Below are 20,980 nucleotides of genomic sequence, written 5' to 3'. Positions count from 1 at the left end.
ACCAGGAGAGGAGATCGACACCGTCCTGGCTAACACAGTGAAACCCCGTCTCTACTAAAAAAATACAAAAAAATTAGCCAGGCATGGTAGCGGGCACCTGTGGTCCCAGCTATTTGGGAGGCTGAGGCAGGAGAATGGCGTGATCCCAGGAGGTGGAGCTTGCAGTGAGCCGAGATCACGCCACTGCACTCCAGCCTCAGCAAAAGAGCAAGCAAGACTCCGTCTCAAAAAAAAAAAAAAAAGAACAGCTCAGAGGAGACCCCAATGGGTAGCTCCTCTCTAGGCCAATCATTCCATCCAGTGTTTAGCTCTTAGCAGAGAGGATAGTTCCTCTCTGCTGCTGCTCATCCCATCATCTTCCCAGCTCTCAGCAGAGAGGGTAGCTCCTCTCTGCAGCTGGTCATCCCATGATCTCTCCAACCTCTGCTCTGCTTTGGCTAAACTCAGGGCTTTTATGGGCCTCAGAGGAGAGGAAGTGAGTGCTGATTTGTCCATGGGCAGGCCTGGAAAAGGCACCACAAGTTCCCGCTGACTCCAGTCCTTGGGACTGGCAGCCCAGCCCCCAGGCTTCAGGTCCTCCCTGGCCTGAAGGTAGAGCTTCAATGGGCACCAGTCCTTTCCTGCCCAGGAGCCTGTCTGCCTCTTACCACCACTCATGGCACCCAGGCCACTCATGCCAAGGGTGACCACAGGCCAGCAGCGAGCTGTCCCCCGCCTCATTTCAGCCTCCTTCCCACACTTGTTGGCACCCAAAGTCCGGAGCGGGAGCGCTGAGGCAGCAGGGGGCTGGTGCATCAGTGATGCCCTGAGCCTGTGCACACCTAGCCAGACTGCAATAGGCTCAGCCCCAACCCTGCCCTGAGATCAGAGTGGGCATCGGGAGCAGGGAGAGGCCAGGCAGTGGAGGCAGACACCCCTGAGCCTGCCATGACTGGGTCTGGGGACCCTCCTGGACCCCCAAGAGTTAACAGGAGGTCTGGGCCCACAGCCAAGACTTGGGTGGCTGCAACTGTCCCTGGGGAACTCCTGTCCTGCCAACTCAGGAGAGGCATGGCTTCCACCTGTCCACAGCTCTGCAGAATGCACATCCCTGGTCATGCCCCTTCTCTGTGTCCCCCCACAGTGGTGGCAGGTAAGGAGCAGGTGGCATGGTGGCCACAGCCAACTCTGCACAAATGAACCTGATGCTTCTAGGACTGGTCCTGTGAGTCCCAGCCGCACCTTTGGCTGGATGCTCATTGGCTCCCAGGACACAGCAGGGAGCGAGGTTGAAGCTGCAGCAGAGGCTCCGGGCCTGGGCACGGGTCTGGCCTGGCTGGGTGGGGGGGCAGCACAGTCGGCTGCCATAGGGACATGGGACACAGGGGACCCACCGCCACTACTGCTGCTCCCATAGCCACTCCTGCTGCCTCCTTGCAGTCTGGGGCATGGGGGTGCTGCAGGCCCTTACCCAGCCCAGGCCAGCATCCAGGGTAGGGGTGACATTGGTCCAAGTTCTCTGGGGCTCTGGGGCAGCCCAGGACTCCCCCTCACCTGGCTTGAGACCCTGCCAGGGGTGCACCTCTGGGAGAAGATTGCAGGCCCTGGACCTGGTCACCGGGAGCCACAGGCTTGGCAGTCACCTTGACACTGGGTGGATCCTGGGGATGCAGCCTTGGGCCGCCCCACGCTGAGTCTCCCACCGAGGCACGGGAACCTGGCACAGGAATCTGGTGCCGTTTGCAGGGTGGGCATGATGGCCACATCACTGTCTGGGTCTGGGAGGCAGGCGACATTCCCACTTCCTGCCCCAGGCCTCTGAAGCCCGACTACGACGCTGCATTTGGGGCCCAACTCCTGTGCTCGGTGTGCAAGCACACCACCACTCTGGGCTCAGCTCTGCCTCAGGGCCCCTCTGTACCCAACTGTGCCATTCCCCCACTGGCGGGTGGTTCAATCTGCCACAGTGGCTCCACTGCAGTGGCTCCCTGGGGCAGGATCCCAGGGCAGCAGGCCCTGGGGACCATTTGCCTTGGCATCCACACCCAAAGACCCACGGCCCACACCCACACCCCACCACAGCCAGTGCCATGGCAACTGCCGCTTTGGACGGCCCACCACTGCCATCGCTAGGAGAGCATTGTAGCACCCGGTTTTGTGTCTCCCACCTGGGCACTGCTGTGGGCCCTGCACAGAGCTTGCTCCTTCTGGCACCTGTAGCTGCCAGCCAGATCCCGCACTTTCTCACTCACATGCTCCTTCCCACAAGGGGTTCAGCGCAGCAGAGCAAATAAACAGGGCACCCCTGTCACGAGTCTGGCGAAGGGGTGAAGAAAAAAATCCTGCATCATCAAGGGCTCATCTGGAATTTGTCAGAAGGGTGAGTAGAAGCAGATCTGACTCATCACTTCTTTTCCAAGACTTAATGTCCTCAGACTTTCCTCTGAAGGCAGATGAAGCACCCAACCTGGGGGTGGTCAGTTGAGAATGCATGGTACAGTTACAGAGGGCCGGATGTGGCTCTGCCATCCTTCTCTCTCTTTTAGGTGAAAGGAATGTTGGCCTGTTTCCCTTCACAGAGGACTAGCTGTCACGTAGGACTGGAATAAGATCCTGGGGCAACTGAAGTCATCTGGCTGAGGGCACTCCCTGGCGTTGCCATAAGGCCCCTAGACTTGGCTTGGTCCCCAACCGCCTGTTAGAACATCGGCCAAGACCCATAGACTTTTCTATGCAACTCTTCCTTCCTTCTTTCACGTTTTGAAATGGCTTCTGTCTCTTCTTTTATAATGTTAAGGGTATTGCTGCAAACTGCAGAGGTATTACTAGGTAGAACGAGCATCTGGCCCAGCCATCAGCTATGCAATTTGGAAAAATGCGATTTCTGTCTGTTCTTAGAAGCAAGGAAGGTACAGTGATTAACAGTCTTTTCCCAGTTGAAGGGACCCATGTGCACAAAGCAGGAGGCTTTTTTACCCCCAGGCACCTCCCCACACTATGATACTTAGGCTGTTTCCACCCCCCACTCTTTTCTCCACCATGTCAGGATTTCACATAGCCCTGCAAGTATAGGGAGCTTTTCTATGTGAGAAGTTTTTTTCGCCTACCTTAGTAGTCTGCTTATGATAGGGAAGCAATGGGGGAGTGACCCACCAGCTTCTGGCTGCAAATTTGGCAAGGGTCATCTGGGACTTAATTTACATGAATCCATGCACTCTCGAGACACTTTTTTGTCCCAAACTCAATTCCAAGCTTCAGTATGAAGCCTTAGAAAGAAAAACTGGCCGGGTGCGGTGGCTCACGACTGTAATCCCAGCACTCTGGGAGGCCAAGGCGGGCGGATCACAAGGTCAGGAGATCAAGACCATCCTGGTTAACGCGATGAAACCCCGTCTCTATAAAAATACAAAAAATTAGCCGGGCGCGGTGACGGGTGCCTGTAGTCCCAGCTACTCGGGAGGCTGAGGCAGGAGAATGGCGTGAACCCGGCGGCAGAGCTTGCAGTGAGCCGAGATCGTGCCACTGCACTCCAGCCTGGGCAACAGAGCAAGACTCCGTCTAAAAAAAAAAAAAGAAAGAAAAACTGGATCTGAGGGATCCAGAGGCAGACAACAATGGAAGTTAAAGGGTACAGTGCAGGTGAGCATGATTAATTCCTGCTGAGTAAGCCAAGCCCCTATTTCATGGATAGAGGTCATGCTAGTACTCATGGCATAAATGAGGTCTGGGGAATTCAAAGGTTATGACAGCAGGGGGACAAGCAGCACGTGGGTGAGTGTGGATAATTCCCACCCCCTAGGCCACCTGTCAACATGGGTAAAAGCCACATTCACACCCATGGGTGGCACCCTGCCAAGGTCACCTGGACTCGGGGATATAAGGATGGAAGAAAGAAGGGGTGGCCAGGCGTGGTGGCTTACACCTGTAATCCCAGCACTTTGGGAGGCTGAGGCAAGTGGATCACTTGAGGTGAGGAGTTCAAGACCAGCCTCGCCAACATGGCTAAATCCTGTCTCTATTAAAAATACAAAAATTAGCCAGGTATGGTGGCATGTACCTGTAATCTCAGCTAACGGGAAAGCTGAGGCTGGGGAATCACTCAAACTCAGGAGGTGGAGGTTGCAGTGAGCCAAGATCATGACATTGTGCTCCAGCCTGGGCAACAGAGTGAGACTGTGTATCCCCACCCCCCCCAAAAAAAAACTAACAAGAGGGACACCTCTTCTTTGTCTTCCTAATGTACCCCGGGTATTTGCTGGGAAGAGAAAGGAACTAAGAGCTGCCTTGTTCCCCTCTTTCCAGATGGGTAACCAATCATCTTCAGTCTGTACTTCTCTCAAATGCCTCCTGAATCACTGGGTCTTCTTTGAAAAAAAAAAAAAATGCCTTCGTTTTCCTTTTTTCTCCTCTGTCCTCTCTTTGCAGACAGGTAATCATGTCCCCATGACACAGGACACTCCCCTCAGATGCATCCCCCAGACTGGGAAAAGTTAATTTCTCAAACCTTAAACTGCTTAACTGAAAACTGAGCTTGGGGCAGGGGGCGCTGAGTGCGGTGGCTCACGCCTGTAATCCCAGCACTTTGGGAGGCCAATAAGGGCAGATTACCTGAGGTTAGAAGTTTGAGACCAGCCTGGCCAATGTGGTGAAACCCCGTCTCTACTAAAAATACAAAAATTAGGCAGGTGCGGTGGCTCAGACACCTGTAATCCCAGCACTTTGGGAGGCCGAGGCGGGTGGATCACCTGAGGTCGGGAGTTTGAGACCAGCCTGACCAACATGGATAAACCCCATCTCTACTAAAAATACAAAATTAGCTGCATGTGATGGTGCATGCCTGCAATCTCAGCTACTTAGGAGACTGAGGCAGGAGAACCACTTGAACCTGGGAGGGGGAGGTGGTAGTGAGCTGAGATTGTACCATTGCGCTCCAGCCTGGGCAACAAGAGCGAAACTCTGTCTCAAAAAAAAAAAAAAAAAATTTGTCAGGCATGGTGGCATGTGCCTGTAATCCCAGCTACTCAGGAAGCTGAGGCAGGAGAATTGCTTGAACCCGGGAGGCGAGGTTGCAGTGAGCTGAGATCACGCCATTGCACTCTAGCCTGGGTGGCAAGAGTGAAACTCCGTCTCAAAAACAAACAAACAAACAAAAAAACTGAGCTTGGGGGAAGGGAACCCAGAGGCCTGACATGCGGACAGAAGGGTAAAAGTTTTCTGCCAGTCAGACCTCTGGCCTCTCTCTCCCTGTGCAAAATGTTAAAAGAAATGGTAAAGTTCAAAAGCCAGAAATATTGGTGGCTTGACATGGCTAAAGTTGGGTACTAAGGGATTTAAAAGGGTTATCTTAAAGAGTGTCCAGCTTAATTAAAAGTGGATATCCAAGCTATAGGTATATTTAAAAGACCTTTGTGTTTTTCTCTTCGTGGATCTTGTTTTTCTGAAAAACAATTTTTTCTCAGTCAACTGAATTATTTTTCTCCAATTTGTCTTGTCACTCTTAATGCATGCGTGAGAGGCCTTAAGATAACTTCTGAGAGCATGAGACTCCTTGGGAAAAACAGAGAAGTTGCCACAGATCCCATTTTGGAAAAAAAGAAAAAACAACTCTGTTTTTCTTACAGAACCCCACGAATTAAAAGCAGATAGATCCTTTTCAAACTCTGTTTTTGTCTTCCAGCTATGCTTATTAGGCCCTGGAAACTGCATGCTTTCCTAGCCCTGCTTCTTGAAGTACTCCATCCTGAGGCCAATAATCCAATTAGGAGATTGGCAAATTAAAAATCTTACAACTACTGAAACTTCTGTCTGTCTGTGTAATCACATATGTGTTATTTATGTGTGATGCTTATATAAAAAAAGAGTTCTAATTCGCTTAAAGAAAATAAGTGCTTAGATCAAACATTTTTTGAAGGAAAAACAAAAGCTGTATTGCCTTTTAGTTCATGTGACTTTAATCTTTGAGAAAGAAAAACAATTTTGAAGATAATTGGTAAAATACAAATGTCATCAAAATGAAAATATGCGGTCTAACACATGCGGGTCAGATACTAGGTTTGCTAAATGTTATAAGGTTATAAACTGCTTCTTTGGCTTTTGAGAACTGTTTGACCTGCCTGCTTTACAATTTGGTAAGGTCTGGGGACATATGGAATTCACCACACCCTTAACTATGCTGGAAAGAGTCACACTTTATCTGTACCTAGTACATAATTAAAATAACTTACCAGGTTTTACATTAAAATTAAAAATTGCTAAGAGTTACCATTACAACATGTAATTGAGACTACTGAAAATAGATTTACATGCAATGGTGAAATTTGACTTTCTTGAAGATTTTCATGTAATAGTAAAGGATAATGAAAGGTTTTTGCCTTGTTTTAAAATTTTTGAGTCATCATTTTGGCTAAAATAAATAACATGGTAATCTGGAGTTCTATTTCAAAATATTAAGTGTTTTAAATCTTTAATATGTTCGACAGACTTCCCAAAATCAAACTTCAGGTTCAAGGTTGTCTTTTCTAATCCCTAACTTTTGGATGCTACTGAAGGCCCCGGAGCATCCAAAAGAGAGGTAAACAGGATTATTTAACACATTTAGTTACATGGGATTGCCAAAATAAAAATAATGTATGACCTTCTTCAGTGTATATTTTAGTGAATAATATTAATATATGTTCCAAAATTGTATGGGATTTATTTATTTATTTATTTGAGATGGAGTCTCAGTCTGTCATCAGGTTAGAGTGCAGTAGCATGATCTTGGCTCACTGCAATCTCCACCTCCAGCGTTCAAGTGATTCTCCTCCCTCAGCCTCCTGAGTAGCTAGGACTACAGGCATGTGCTACCATGCCCAGCTAATTTTTGTATTTTTAGTAGAAACAGGGTTTCACCATGTTGGCCAGTATTATCTAGATCTCTTGGCCTCATGATCCACCTGCCTTGGCCTCCCACAGTGCTGGAATTACAGGCATGAGCCATGGTGCCTGGCCTAATTGTTTGGGACTTCTAAAACTCAAATGTCTGAGTATATGCTATCAGTCATAATTAAGGTTATTGCGTTAAGTTATTATAAACCACAGAGAAAAACCAACTTTCTTTGTCAATCATGTTTTTGAGTGCAACTACCCAAGGATATTTTGTTATTCACAGACAATTGTTATTTTGTTTTGACCCTTTTCTTTTTTTTTTTTTTTTTTCTTTTTTTGAGACGGAGTCTCGCTCTGCTGCCCAGGCTGGAGTGCAGGGGCCGGATCTCGGCTCACTGCAAGCTCCGCCTCCCGGGTTCACGCCATTCTCCTGCCTCAGCCTCCCGAGTAGCTGGGACTACAGGCGCCCGCCACGTCGCCCGGCTAGTTTTTTGTATTTTTAGTAGAGACGGGGTTTCACCATGTTAGCCAGGATGGTCTCGATCTCCTGACCTCGTGATCCGCCCGTCTCGGCCTCCCAAAGTGCTGGGATTACAGGCTTGAGCCACCGCGCCCGGCCTGACCCTTTTCAAAAGATGATTTGTGGTCAGCTATTGGACTTTGAAAGGTGCCCTCAAATGCAGGTTTCTGATGACTTTGGAGATGGTGACATTGGAACAGAGGAAAAGCATACAGGAGTCATAAAGAGATGAAATGCCCACGAATATCAAGCAGGACAAGAGTTAAGTGAATAAACTGAACTAATAGAAAACTGAAGTAATCCTTTTTAACTTTTTGCTTAAAAATTGCTGATCCTTGTTTTGTTTTTTCCAGAATCAAGGAAACTTCTTTTGAGCTATCTACAGCTTTTAACAATTGAGTAAGATATACTCCTGTGAACAAAATTTGGAGCATATTTCTCTCTGCCTGGTTTATCTAGAATTTGGAAACTATTTGTGAATATTCTTAACTTACAGAATACAGTTATTTGCATCAGTGCAATAAGAATCCATTTTCTTTTGCAGCAGGATGCAACTGGAGAAACTGGTTATGTTACCAAGGATTTGACTGGAATGGTGTGCTTTCCTTTAGGGAATCAAGCTTGACTTGCAGAGCCAATAAAATCCTCTTGGGAAAACTGGCTTCATACCTTGTCTACACAGTCCCTGGACAGGATTCCTAACCTGTGGTGAGTAAAGAATATCATTTTCTAAAGGGCCAGGAGTCCTATGTTATCTGGGGACCTCGAGAAAAGAAGAATTTACCCAACTCATAGGTATTTGAGGGTACAAACCCATGGCTGAGCTCAGCTTTAAAAGGTCCTACTTGAGATTCCTTGTGAAACAGAGTTCCATCAAAGCCCATTTTAAAAGCCTATGTGAACATAATTATTCTTGCTGCACTTTATGCAAAAGACTAGGCCAAGTATAAGACCAAAGTTTATTTTGCAAGCAACTCAGTCCTATCGTGATTTATTTTTAATAGAAATGATGACTGGAGAGAGAAAAAATATTATGTTTCAAAATTTATCATACACTTGTCATTAAATTCTAGTGTCAGTTGTTTCTAAGCTTTTGCCTACATTTTAGACTAATCCTCCTTATTCCTGTGAACCAACTAGTGATCTCTGATTGTGGCTCAGAAGAAACAGAAGGGATGGGTAATGTAAAAATATGAATAAATATTCTAGTTCTGGGCAATTATCCTGCAAATCCTGCCAGGTGATAGGAGTAAATAGGATGTGGTGCCCATAATCTGGAGGTTTTCTTGGGAAAATGAAACCAAGGGAGCAAACCAAAGCCAAGCCCCATGCACCCAAATCTTAGCAGGTATAACTATAGCCACCAGTTATCTGGGCATGTCAGCAGCCTTGGGATTTTTGAGCTGTCCTTACCCCCTTGTTGTTCCATTTTGATACATGTCATCTAATAACCCAAATTGTTTCTTCTCACTTAGAGGCCATCAAACTCTGAACAGTCAAGTAACCAGAGCCTTGAATGATGGCTCCCTTTAACCTAGGACCCTTAGATAGGCCCCTGAGGGAGCTCTGATTGCTGTTTGCCCAAAACAGCACCCCCTGTCAGCAGGAAGCAGTTGATTGTCTCTATTCTAACGACAGGTAGTTGTACCTCTTCAGAGGGGGAAATGAGAGGGACAGGAGGCAGCCAAATGCCTAGACAAATAGGGACTGGTCCCTGGTGAAATCCCACCTTCAAGCCAAAGCCAGTTTAAAGCCTGAAAGCCAAGCTACAAGCTAAATCCTCAGACCAGATTGAAAACTTGTCTTCCCACTTGTTGTCCTTTCCTCTGATTGATCCCCACCCTTCAGCTATTTTACAAATACTTACCTTTTCCTAATTGGTTTTCTACACTGTCGTGCCCATCTTTGAGTGGTGTCTTCACTTTAACCTGTTTTGCATACCCACAAACCAATCAGCATGCACTCTCCATCCTGTGCATATAAAGGCCCCAGACTCAGTCAGTAGAGGGGAAGATGGCCGGACTTTGAGAAGACTTTGAGGAGACAACCAGACTTCATGGAAGAGATGGCTGGACTACAGAAGAGACAGCCTGACTTCGGGGAAAGATAAAAGATAACTGGCCCTTCCTGTTTCCTCTCCAGTTCCCCTTTCCACTAAGAGATGTTTTGATCGCTTAATAAAAGTCTCCGCCTTCATCAACCTTCAATTGTCTGCACAACCTCATTCTTCTTGGACACTGGCCAAGGGCTCTGGACCCACCAAGTGTGGGTACCCAGAAAGGCTGTCACACTGGCTCTTTGCCCTTGCTGGCAGAGGGCAACCACCCCATGCAACAAGGCAAGGGGCCAACTGAGCTGTGAACACACCACCGTCCATGGACAGCAGAACTAGGAGAGCACTGTAATACCCTCCCTGGGGTTTCAGGGTCATGGGCACCCCCACCTGGGCACTGCCACAGGCCCCATATGGAGATTTCTCCTGCCAGTGCCCAGAGCAGCCAGCTGGATCCTGCCCTTGCTCACTCGCACCTGGACTGGCTGAGGGCCCTGCATGGAGCTTGCTGCTGTCAGCACCTGGAACAGCCAACCAGATCCTGCACTCACTCACTCATGTGCTCCCTCCTGCAAGGGATTGAGCATGGCAGACCGAATAAACAGGGCACCCCTCTTGTGAGTCCGGCAAAGCGTCCCAGAAAAAGTCCTGCATCAGAAGCACCCAGGAAATGGAAGGGAACGGTGGAGTGCTGGAACACAGGTTGGGGGACAGCCAGGCCCTGGGGCTATAACTGCTGGTGACAAGATTGTGAGAATTTGGGTGCTAGAGTAGTCAGGCAGGTAGGACCCAACCCTCTGGCCTCCACCCAATATTCCTGCCTCAGGGAGAACTCCACAGAGCAAGGATGACAGGGAGGACAGGGCATGACCAATGCTCTTTACTTTCCTAAAGTGCAAACTGAGGCCCACATGGGAGAGAGATGGTACCTGTGTCCATGTCCTAATATCTGGAATGTCCAAATGTTACTTTATACGGCAAAAGGGACTTTACAAATGTGATTAAGAAATGGGTCTTGGCCGGGCGCGGTGGCTCAAGCCTGTAATCCCAGCACTTTGGGAGGCCGAGACGGGCGGATCACGAGGTCGAGATCGAGACCATCCTGGCTAACACGGTGAAACCCCGTCTCTACTGAAAATACAAAAACTAGCTGGGCGAGGTGGCGGGCGCCTGTAGTCCCAGCTACTCGGGAGGCTGAGGCAGAAGAATGGCGTAAACCCAGGAGGCGGAGCTTGCAGTGAGCTGAGATCCAGCCACTGCACTCCAGTCCGGGAGACAGAGCAAGACTCCGCCTCAAAAAAAAAAAAAAAAAGAAATGGGTCTTGAGATGGGGAGATGATCCTGGATTTTCTGAATGCGCTTGATGTAATCCTTATGCGAGGGAGGCAGCAGCTCAGAGAGAGTAGTAGGACACATAAAGGTGGAAGCAAGAGGTTAGAGGGATGCAAGGAAGGGGGACCACCAGGCATGTAGGAAGCTTCTGGAAGCTGGAAAAGGCAAGGAAACTGATTGTTCTTGGAAGCTTCCACAAGGAATGTAGTCCTGCTGACACTTTGATTTATGGCTTCTGACCTCCAGAAATGAAAGAGAACAAATCTGTGTGGTTTAACCCAACAAGTTTGTAGTAATTTGTTACAGCAGCTATAGGAAATGAATACACAGCCAAGGTCCTCAGAGGATGGGTAATAGACCTTGGGCTGGATTCAAATCCAGTCAGTCAGCTCCCCTAGTTGGAGCCTCCTCTCTCCCTCGGTACTTAGATCAAGGCCTCTAGCTTAGGTCACTGAGAAGTTCCTTGGGTCAGAAGCTGAACCCCATCACACGTATTGTTTCATTTGACCCTGACAAGAACCCTGTGGGGCTGACAGTGCCCCTACATTACACATGGGGAAACTGAGGTTTGAAGGTGTAAAAGGAAAATAAATCTTAGGGCCCCAAAATTACTAAGGGCAAGTCAATTACTATGGGAAAAGTCAATTACTAAGACCAAGTCAATTACTAAGGGAATAGTCAAGCTGGGAACTGCTTAGGGCAAACCTGCCTCACATTCTATTCCAAGAAAAGATAGCTACTAAGATTAAAAAGAAGAAAAACTACATACGTTCCTCATAATTTGTGGACACAGAACAGACAGAACTCAAAGTCATCCCTCTGCTCACTGAGATAAAAGCATATCATATCTGATTGCTTCCTTTGGAAAGGCTAATCAGAAACTCAACAGAATGCAAATGGTTGTCTCTTAACTACCTATGACTAGGAAGACCCCCACCCCACTTCAAGTTGTTCCACTTTTCCAGACTGAACCAATGTATACCTTACATATATTGATTGATGTCTCATGTCTCCTTAAAATATATAAAACCAAGCTGTGCCTCAACCACCTTAGGCATATGTTGTCAGGACCCCCTGAGGCTGTGTCATGGGTGCATGCTTAGCCCTGGCAAAACAAACTTCCTAAATTGATTGAGACTTGTCTCAGATACTCTTTGGTTTACAAAGGTGAAGGGCCTTGATCAAGGTCAGAGCATGCAATGAGGAATCAATGAGCTGGGCCCCAGATTCAAGTCTTCTGCTCTTCCCTGCACACTACAGACACCATATATGTACAGTAGATACATTTTGGTGTCTCACTCATTCATTCAACAGATACTTGATGAATATCTACTGATGCCCAGTTACTGTGCTGAGTACTGAGGATAGCTGGTGAACACTTGTGACACCCAGAGGTGAGGAAGACAGGCACAACTTAAACGAATAAGCACACAATTAGATGTATAGTTAAAATAAGTGGTATTTGTTCAACCATTTTTATAGCAGTACTATTTGCAATAACCAAAAAGTGGAAACAATCCAAATGTCTATCAAAAGATGAATGGATATGCAACATGTGATATGTACAAATGACTATTACTCAGCCTTAAAAAGGAAGAAAATTCTGACACATGCAACAACAGCTTCATAGATGAACCTTGAAGACATTATGCTAAGTGAAATAAGCCAATTACAGAAAGAAAAATACTGTATGATTCCATTTACATAAGGTACCTGGAGCAGTCAGAATTCATAGAGACTAAGTAGAATGGTGGGTGCCAGGGGCTTGGGGAGGCTGGGTGGGGAGCTACTGTTTAATTACAGAGTTTCACTTGGAAAAGATGAGAGTTCTGAGGAATGGATGTAGTGATGGTTACACACAATGTGAATGTACTTAATGCCACTGAATTGTACATTTAAAAATGGCTAAAATTGGCCAGGCACGGTGGCTCACACCTGTAATCCCAGCACTTTGGGAGGCTGAGGTGGGCAGATCACCAGAGGTCAGGAGTTTGAGACAAGCCCAACCAACATGGAGAAACCCCATCTCTACTAAAAATACAAAATTAGCCAGGCCATGGTGGCACATGCCTGTAGTAATCCCAGCTACTTCGGAAGCTGAGGTGGGAGAATCACTTGAACCCGGGAGGCAGAGGTTGTAGTGAGCCAAGATCGCGCCATTGCACTCCAGCCTGGACAACAAGAGCAAAACTCAGTGTCCAAAGGAAAAAAAGGCGAAAATTGTAAAATTTTTGTTATATATATTTTACCACACATTATATATATACACACATACATACATATAAAATACATGTATTTTATATATACATACATATATATAATATATGTATTTTATATATATACACACACACACATACACACATAAATGTGTGTGTGAGTGTATGTATTAGGTGAGGTGCTATGAGAAAAAGAGAAGATACTGTGGAAGAGTGCTCCTTGCACCAGAGCTAATCTGGTTTGGGGCTGCAGGAGGGACCTCTCTGAGACCAAAAGGGAGGGAGCTGACCCAGTAAAGAAGGAGGACTGCGTCCCAGGCAACAGAAGCATTGTGCAAAGGCCCTGAGGCAGAACATGTTTTAGTGGGTCTGAAGATCTGCAAAACTGTTGGGGTGTGGTTGGGGTGCAGAAAGCAAGAAGGAGGTTGGCTGTAGATGAGGGTAGACAGGCAGGCAGGGCCAGATCTTGCCTGGCAAGGACTTCAACTCACAGGCTAAAAGCAATGGGAAACCAGGGAAAGGTTTTAGGCAGCCATGTATGGTTCGAAGTGTAGTGTGGTGGGAAGTTAGCCAGTTATTGCAGTAGCCCAGGCAACAGATGGCTCTGGACTGGAGTGGGGCATGGAGATTGGGATATGTGGCACTGGGCTGGGAGTGATGGCGAGGTGTCAGAGAACCAGTTATCAAGTTTCCAGCTGCACTGCAGTATGGGGAGGTTGACTGGAGGCTCCCCTGAACCCATTCTCCAAAATGGTGCCTAATCTACAAGTTTTTTTTTTTTTTAATTGTGGCAACATACATACAATAAAAATCATTTTAACAATTTTTACATGTCCAGTTCAGTAAACTCACATTAAGTACATTCACATTGTTGTGAATCCATCCAGAACTCCTTTTTTTTTTTTTTTTAAAGACAGGTTCTTGCTCTATCACCCAGGCTGGAGTGCAATGGCACCATTTTGTCTCACTGCAACCTCTACTCTACCTCCTGGGCTCAAACAATCCTCTCACCTCAGCCTCCCAAGTAGCTGCGACCACAGACACACACCACTATACCTGGCTAATTTTTGTATTTTTGGTAGAGATGGGGTTTTGCCATGTTGCCCAGGCTGGTCTCAAACTCCTGCGCTCAAGTAATCCTCCCACCTCGGCCTCCCAAAATGGTGGGATTACAGGTGTGAGCCACCACGACCAGGCTCATCCCGAATGCTTTTTATCTTCCCCAGCTGAAAATGTATCCATTAAATACAATCCTCCCTCAACAGATGTAGGGGATTGGTTTCAGGAGCCCCCCCATACCCAAATCCACACATACTGACGTCCCACCCTTCACATATGTGGGTTTCGCATCCTCTGAAGACTATATTTTTTATCTGTGATTGATTGAAAAAAATCCACATATTAGCGGACCCATGCAGTTCAAACCTGTGTTGTTCATGGGTCAACAGTAATAACTCTTTAAGTAGAAACAGGATACCCATAAAAACAAACAAACAAAAAAAACCCAAAACAGTAATAACTCCCTACTCCCCAAGCCCCTGGCAACCACCATCCTACTTTCTGTCTCTGAATTTGACTTCTCCAGGAACCTCAGAAAAGTGAAATCCTACAGTATTTGTCCTTTTGTGACTGGCTTATTTCATTTAGTATAGTCTTTGAGGTTCATACATGTATTCGCAACAGTGTTTAGGACAAAATGTTGTAAAGGTTGCTAAAAGTATGATGTAAAGACTGAGAGGAAGCAGAGCAAAGTTAAGCCTGATAAATGTGGTCAAAGTTTCTCCACACCAGCCAAGGAGCAGGCCTTACCACCCCACCCCGCAGCACACACCTGAAGCTTCATTTCTCCCCAGCACCCACTTAGGGCCAGCTGATGTTCCTGGGTCTCCCTGCCTGTGTCTGCCTGAGCATGTATGACTGTGGTTCATTGTCCATCGGGGTGGGAGGATATATGTGTGTGCCTGTGCATTTGTTTTCTGTTGGTGCCATAACAAACTACCACAAACTAAGTGGCTTAAAACAACACAAATTAATTAATTAATTAATTGATTGATTGATTTTTGAGACAAGGTCTCGCTCTGTTGCCCAGGCTGGTCCCAAACTCCTCAGCTCAAGTGATCCTCCTGAGCAGGGGAAGAGGAAAAATATAGCAGGAGAATAGTAAAGGGAATTAAAAGTTGGATCAAGGGCAGAATGAGTAAAAGCAGGGAGCAGAAGCAAGCTGAAGGGGGAGGTGAGCAAGAAGCGAGATAAGAAGCAGAACAGCCAAAACAAAAGTGAGAAAGAAGCCCCCATGTGGGCTAAATCTGGACCAAACCTGTCAGGGGCAGCTCCTTAGAGATGGGCATGCACATTAAAGATAAAAAGTATCCTTAAAATGACCCTGTATGGTAATTAGCTCATTGAAGCTTGTGCATATGGACTGCAAATCATGCATGTACTTAAAATTATGGGGTGCAGGTGACACACAAGGGCCAAAGTAACTAAGCAACATATCTATCAATAAAAAAGGCAGACACTGGCTAGAGATTAGGCAGCTTTGGGAAGAGAAGAAACACATACACACATACACACACACACACACACACAAAAAGCCCCAGAGTATACCAAACTAATGTTGATCTCATCTGCCAGAGGTCAGTCCACTCTCTCCCTCCGAGAGTGTAATACCGTGCTTAATAAGCTTTTGCTGCTTTGCTATCTCTGTGTGTCTAGTCCAGTTCTTTGTTCAGAACACCAAGAGCCTGAAACTACCGGGCACTATCCAGTAACATGCCTTCCACAGCCTCCCAAGTAGCTGGGACTACAGGAATGTGCCACTGTGCCCAGGAAAAAACACAAGCTTATTAACTTACAGTTCTGTAGGTTACAAGTATAACATGGGTCTCAATTTAGGGTATGAGGGGCCGGGTGTAGTGGCTCACACCTGTAATCCCAGTACTTTGGGAGGCGAAGGCAGGCGGATCACCTGAGACCAGCCTGACCAACATGGCGAAACCCCATCTGTACTAAAAGTACAAAAATTAGCCAGGCGTGGTGGTGGGCGCCTGTAATCCCAATTACACAGGAGGCTGAGGCAGGAGAATCGCTTGAACCTGGGAGGCAGAGGTTGCAGTGAGCTGAGATGCCACCATTGCACTCCAGCCTGGGGGACAGAGCAAGACTCTGTCTCAAAAAAAATTTTTTTAAATTTTTTTTAATTAAGATGTCAGCAGGTCTTTGTTCCTTTCTGGAGGCTCTAGGGAAGAATCCATTTCCTTGCCCTTTTCAGCTTCTAGAGGCTGCCTGTGTTCCTTGGCTCATGGCCCCTTCCTCCATCTTCAAAGTCAGCAATGTAGTATCTCTCTGACGCTTCTTCCTTGTCTAGTCGATCTGATTTTAAGGATTCGTGTAAATAGATAGGGCCCACCTGGATAATCACCCCATGTGAAAGTCCTTAACCTTAACCACACCTGCAAAGTCCCTTTTGCCAGGTAAGATAGACACCATAGGATTAGGACACGGGTATCTCCGGGGAGCCTTCATTCTGCATAAAAGTGAGGGTGTGTGTGTGTGTGTGTGTGTGTAGGTCTGTGTCTCCTCAGCCTTTGCCTCCAATGCAGAGGGCCCCTCTTCAAACTTTGTGTCTATTTTGCTATAGTCAGAATGGGGAAACCTTAGCCCATTAAACCTTAGTGAGGAAACCTTACCATATATTTGTGGTAAGCAAATACATGCAAAACCACCATGCAAATAGGGACCTGGCTGGAGCACCTCTCCTGGGGCTGGCTTTCTAGGGAACTGGAAGATAATTCACAGAGATCCCTTCCAACGCATCTATCCATCCCCAGCTCAGAATCAGGTCCAGAGAGGCCACAATGATGGGAAATAAATGAGGTGTTGAGTGACCACGAGGCAGAACAAGCCTTATACCCCATACTAAGGGCTAAGGTGCACTCCCTCAGCTAGCCCACCCAGTGGAGCTCTCCAGCCCCTCCCACCCCACCAACCTGCCCTCCACACACCATGCTCTCCTGCCTGGGCATTCTCCTCATTCCCTCCCACCACAGCCCCTGCCTAAAGAGGCCCCTCCCACCTGGGAGGCTTCCTCTTTCCTCCTCTCTGACTTGAACTCTGAAGCATCCTTCAAGACCCAGCTGAAGTCTCCCCTGCTCAAGGAAGCCTTTCTCAGCATGTCCCTGTCCTCCTCCAAGGGTGTACCTCGTCCTTTGAGCACAGGGTACTGTCTCCTGGTCCTGTTTCTTTCGTAGTGCCCATCACCAAGATGGCCACACAACAGGCCCGTGGTCAATGTCATGTCCTGGGCACACTACACCCTTTCAGGCCTCTGTACTTCTGCACATACTGTCTGCTCTTGACTAGAATATTCTTTCCTAACTCCTCTTGCAAGGTCTCATCTCCTGAGGAGCCTTCTCCACCTCCCCTCCCACACTGCTCTTCTCTTTTTAACATTACCACTTTTCTCTTTTTAGAACCTATCCCTGTTATACCATTCTTCATGTGAACTATAATTCCATTAGACCCAAGGAAACAAATCCATCTTATATAAACATTTGTTGAGTGACTACTTTGCTAGACACTGTGCAAGGTGCCGGGGAAATACACATGAATCACACAGAGATCTGGCCTAAAGGGCCAAATGACTTGCGTTAGTCTGGTACCCACACCATACCGGGTAGTTGAAGAGGACTAGGGCTCAAATCGGATTCCTCTGTGAGTCCCCATCGGCAAGCACATACCAGCCCATAAGGAAGATTTGTGGAACAATGCAAGATTTTGACATTCTTGAGTTGTAGCTTCACCTCAGACAAGCTGCTTTACTTTCCTGAGCCTCAGGTTCCTCATCTGCTAAATGAAGGCAGAATTCCCAGGGCTGGGCTAAGGATAAGTGGAGACTATGAGTGGGAAAACCCTCTGGAGACCAACCATCCCTCCATATGTATGAAAGGTAGTGACTGTGACTGTGACATTCTCCTCTGTCCCCTACCAGGGTCAGCCATGCTCCTCAAGGCTTATGAAAGGAATGAGTAAGCAGCTCTTACTAGCACTGAATTCACACCACTCAAATCTGGCCCTTCCTGGATCCTAGAGCATTATCTGCATAGAGTCATGGTTTCTATCTTCAGCCTCTGGGCTCTGGATTTATTGATTTCTGTTGAGAAATCTCCATCCTGCCCCTGCTTTCCATTCCTAGGCCCTGGTTTGTATAAATCACAAATAAGGCAAATGTAAAAATCTAAGAATGGGAAGGGTTAAGCTAGGGGAATTCCTTCCAGGGACTCACATCAGAGCTGGCGACGTGGTTAGGCTATTACGTTAGAGAACATGGAAGCTTGTGAATGGGGAGACATTTACCTGGGGTCCCCAGCAAGTCAGCAATAAGACAAAGGTGAGACCCAAGATGCCCGGATCCCATCCCATCCATTCCATATAGGGCCACCAAAGACCTTCCCTATCTGGGTCCCCTATCATTCTTTCTCATCTCTCTCTACCCCACACATCTAGTTCTGCCCAGATTCTCAATGTTCTCCAAACATGCCCTTGAATGAAAGATGCCTCTTTGTGCACCCTCTTCCCACTTATCTACCAGTGGGCTTAACTCCTACTCATCCCTCAAGGCCCACTCAAATGTTTTCTTTTCTGGAACAAAAGCCTAAATTTAGTTTGTCCAGAACCCATTCATCTCCCCTCCTCTGTGTTCTCATGTATTCTCTACATACATTGATTTTAACAATTATTATTATTATTATTATTTTTTTTTTTTTTTTTTTGAGGCGGAGTCTCGCTCTGTCGCCCGGACTGGAGTGCAGTGGCCGGATCTCAGCTCACTGCAAGCTCCGCCTCCCGGGTTTACGCCATTCTCCTGCCTCAGCCTCCCGAGTAGCTGGGACTACAGGCGCCTGCCACCTCGCCCGGCTAGTTTTTGTATTTTTAGTAGAGACGGGGTTTCACCATGTTAGCCAGGATGGTCTCGATCTCCTGACCTCGTGATCCGCCCGTCTCGGCCTCCCAAAGTGCTGGGATTACAGGCTTGAGCCACCGCACCCGGCCAGATTTTAACAATTATTACCCTCCTCTATAATTGTCTATAATTGTCTTAGTACTCACTATACTCTATTTTTCTCTAGGGCAGGAATTATTTCTGCTTCTCCTCTGTCCCCAGGGCCTAGAAAGGTGTCTGGCACTCAGTTGGTACTCAGTAAATGTCACCAGCTAACCAGTCATCATGACTTACTGAGCCTGGCTGATGACCTTCAAAATAAACTCTGTTACTAGGTAATTTCCAGCAGGTGGAGTTATAGCGAAGGACAGGGCAAACGGTACCTGACGTAGGAATCCTGTAAGAAAAAGATGCCGGAGGAGAAACTGATGGAGACACAGGTCACAGGAGGAAGATGAGGAATCCAGGAGAAGGTCATGCTGGGCCCTGGGGACATAGTAACCATTCAGTCCCCGCCCTCAAGGAGCTCATGGTCTGCTGGGGAAATAAACAGAAGCACAATTTTGTACAGAATGAGGCTGTAGTAGACCATTTTCTCCTCCTAATACCCTTTCTTTGCATGGCTTCCAAGATACCATCAACTCATCCAGCTTTCTACTTATCTTTTTGGTCTTCCTTCTCCATCTGGTTTGTTGCTTTTCCTAGTTTCCTCAAATTCGGAATATTGGAGGACACTATTTTCCATTTACACTCACTCCCTTGGTGATCTCATCCAGTCTCATGACTTTAAACACCATCTATGTCCCAATGACTCCCAAATCCAGCCCAGATCTCTGCCCTGACCTGCAGATTTATATGCCTCCCTGCCACCTCAACATCTCTACTCTAATGGTCATCTCAGACTCAACACACTCAAACCTGATCTCCCCGTCAAAAAAAAGAGAAATCCCTCCCTCATCACCTCCCCAGTCTTTCCCATCTCAAAACAGTGGCAACGCCAATCTTCTAGTTGTTCAGCCCAAAAATCGTGGCTCCTTTCTTATTCTGGCATTCTACATCTGTTAGCAAACCTTGTAGTCTCTACCATTTAAATTTAGAATTCAACCACTTCTCATCCACTACCTCTAGATTATCATAATAGGCTCCCAACTGGTCTCCCTGCTTCTGCCATTGTTTCCCCTACGCCCAGTCTATTCTTTATAGAACAGCCAGAGTAACTCAGTTAAAATGTAAATCAGATTGTGTGGACCCTGTGCTCACAACCCTCCACTGACTCCCTAACTCCTCATGTCCTACCTATTACTCGCCCTAGAGGACACTATGCCCAAACCATTCTAGGCCCTCTGCACTTCCATTCTCTCTCACTGAAGTGCTCTTCCACAAATATCAGAAGGCTCTCTGTTCCTTCAGACCTTTACTCAAAAGTCACCTTCCCAGTGACTTTGGCCCCCCAATCAAAAATAAAACACCTCTCCTGCAAATATTTTATTCCCACTTCTCAGATTTTTCTCCTCAGTATTTACTGCAATCTTAAAACTACATATTTTATTTATCTATCTTCTTCATTGTTTACCTCTCTCAGAATGAAGGCTCTATGAAAAGAGGGACTTTTTTGGTCTGTTTTGTTTACTACTGTATACCCACTACTAAGAATAGTGATGGACATATACTAAGGCACTCAATAGGTATTTGTTGAACGAATGAAAAAGGTAGTCATTTCCAAGAGGCAAAGTGTACTCTTTAATGAAAAACTATAACAAACGGTGCTATTTGGCAATATAATCACATTCAATATGCACAGTACATGACCTCTTGAACAATTCTTATCCAATCTTCACATCAGCCCAGGATAGAAGGAAGGCTGGGCAGAGATTATGATGCTGGTTGACAAAGAAGCTGAGTTCAGAGAGCAAACAGACTTGCCAAAACTCACACATCTAGCCAGGACAGTACTGGAAATGTGAACGACTGCTGTCCCTGGAAGAGGCTGGTAAGTGATGGAGCTTAATAGGAATTGGGTTTGAAGGACCTCTGTTGCCAGAAAGCATGAGTATCTCTAAAGGGGAAGCTGA

General features: G+C 46.8%; 1 long non-coding RNA gene across 2 annotated transcripts in view; it reads left to right on the top strand.

Moving 5' to 3' along the window:
- The window catches only part of LOC117079811, a 35,711-nt gene extending 26,273 nt beyond the window's left edge, over window positions 1–9,438 (top strand). For both annotated transcript variants that reach the window (XR_004435623.1, XR_004435624.1), the window contains exons 3-5: window positions 7,978–8,074; window positions 8,842–9,004; window positions 9,352–9,438. This is a non-coding gene — a long non-coding RNA (uncharacterized LOC117079811). The remainder of the gene's footprint in view (window positions 1–7,977; window positions 8,075–8,841; window positions 9,005–9,351) is intronic.
- Window positions 9,439–20,980: the final 11,542 nt, after the last annotated feature.

The sequence above is a fragment of the Trachypithecus francoisi genome, unplaced genomic scaffold (assembly GCF_009764315.1).
Source record: "Trachypithecus francoisi isolate TF-2019V2 unplaced genomic scaffold, Tfra_2.0 Lachesis_group8, whole genome shotgun sequence".
In the NCBI taxonomy this organism is placed as follows: domain Eukaryota; kingdom Metazoa; phylum Chordata; class Mammalia; order Primates; family Cercopithecidae; genus Trachypithecus; species Trachypithecus francoisi.
This window is presented reverse-complemented; position numbering and strand designations above follow the sequence as displayed.